Genomic DNA, 2,431 nt, shown 5'->3' with positions numbered 1-2,431 from the left:
AATTGGTGGTTCAATAAACCCACCCTCCATGCCACTCTCTGCTTCATTGGAGTGTAGATTCCCATAATTATTTTTATCTCTTGTAACCTCCTTTGTTTGTGTATCTTCTTTCTTTGTTGGTGCATCTTCCTTCTTTGTTGGTGCATCAACCTCCTTTATTTTTGCATCATCTTCTTCTTCCATGTGTGAGGGTGGAAAGTTCTCTAAAATGAAACAGGAAAAGGGGCGAACGAAAGAACGAAGAAAAGAAAAAAAAATTTACGAGAATGAAAGTAAACAAAAATGAAAAATAAAAATTAATAATAATAAAATAAAACTAATTAAAAGAAAAATTATCTAATTTAAGAAATCAAACAGTTGTTAATCATAATCAATCCTTGGTAACGGTGCCAAAAATTTGGTGCGGTAATTTCTAACCCACAAACTAACCGGCAAGTGCATCGAGTCGTACCAAGTAATACCTCAGGTGAGTGAGGATCGATCCCACGAGAATTGATGGATTAAGCAACAATAGTGTTTGATAGGCTTAGTTAGACAAATAGAAAATAATGTTTGGAAGTTTAAAAGCATTAAGTTAAATAAGTAGATTTAACAGTAAATTTAGAATATTAAAGATAGACAGATAAATAAGTTGGGAATAAAATATTGAGAAGGTAGTTAAGGCTTCAGAGTTATCTATTTTTCCGGATTTACTTTTCTTACTAACTATTTTAATTATGTAGGATTTAATTTATGACAAACTATATGTGACTAGACTCTAATTCCTTAGACCTTTCTAGTCTCCTCTAAAATTCATTAACTACCAATTCCTTGATCAATTAATTCCAATTAGAAGCTACATGATCAAATTTCAGTTTATATGCCACAAAAACTCTAATTACCCAAAAATAAAAGGATTATATGTCACATATCCTATTAAATTCAGATAATTAAAATTTAGGAGAATATGTTTTCAAACTATTGTTCAAGTAAAGAGCTTTTCCAAGTTATACAAGAACTCAAATAGAAAGAGGGTCATACTTCCGTTCCACCCAAATTCATAAGATAAAGAGCAAAAACAATTCTTAAATTATAAATCCATACATGAATTAAAATAGATAAAACAATAAAATCAATCCATACAAATAGACAGAGCTCCTAACCTTAACAATGGAGGATTAGTTGCTCATGGTTCAGAGTAGAAAACTAGGATTACGGAATGTAAATTTGTATAGAATTGAAAGTCTGGAATGGAATAATGTTGAGGTGGTATCTCCCTATTTATATCTAATCCTAATTAATTTAAAATCTATCTTTAAAACTAAAATAATATCTTTTCCTATTTTTAAAATTTGAATTTAAATTAGAATTAATTACAGCAATCAGCAAATCTTCAATTGATGGATGGGGACCACTTGACTTCACTAGGATCTACGCCTAACTTGGGCTAAAAGATAATTAATTCTTTATTAAACTCAACAATTTAGATGCAAATTCATTAGAAAAAGATAGGAAAGATGCTCACGCATCAGAACCAACTCCAAATCAGCCAAGAATAGAACAACTTAATTAATTATAAATATAATAATTAGTTTTATTTATTTATGATTTAAAATATTAGTTATTAAATGTTTCACCACATTCAAATTAAAAGGAGATACGTTCAGTATTATTACAATGTGAACTACGAAAACTGATTCAATTAGCTTCCGTCTCTTCACCCTCCTTCCCTCTCCAAATGCCTAAAACATGATAAATCAGAAAACAAATTCAAAAACATCCAATTTACAAAAAAAAAAAAGAAACATCCTAATTCCTAACATAAGCACCATCCACATAAAAATTTTGGATTCAGTCAGAGACATTTGACTGATTTTTTGCTGAAAAGATCTTGTTCCCTAGCATTATTGTTACAATTATGAAGGGAAATTATTGCTTATCGTAATCAAATTATAACGTTAATGTTATTCCTTTAAAATTCGAGGTCGTTATTTAGCGGAGAAACGTACAGGTCACTAATTAAAGAATTGATGAATTTAATTTGATAAATTCAAACTTCTTTTAAGATTGTTTAGAATTTATAATTTCACGACTTTAATTATATTTAAAACTTACATATTTTTAGTATTTTATATTTTATTTTCATGGATCATATATTATAATTTAGACAAAAAGAATATCATAAGAAAAAAAGGAAAAATCAGACAAAAAGTTTTATGTTTGGGTTCGAGAGAGATGGGTATGAGTTTATAATATAAGTACCCATGAGTATGAATTTGAGACATAAAAAATATGTAGGTAATAAAATAGATAATGGAAAAAATAGTTAATGTTCAAGACAAAAGTTCTATTGAAATATCTATTTTATTATGTGATGTACGGATGACACCAAATAAAATATTACATTAGATATGTAAATACACAAATATAAAATTTATATTTTTTTTGGTAA

The sequence above is a fragment of the Arachis ipaensis genome, chromosome B10, assembly GCF_000816755.2.
Source record: "Arachis ipaensis cultivar K30076 chromosome B10, Araip1.1, whole genome shotgun sequence".
Lineage (NCBI taxonomy): Eukaryota > Viridiplantae > Streptophyta > Magnoliopsida > Fabales > Fabaceae > Arachis > Arachis ipaensis.
Note: the sequence above shows the minus strand (reverse complement) of the source record.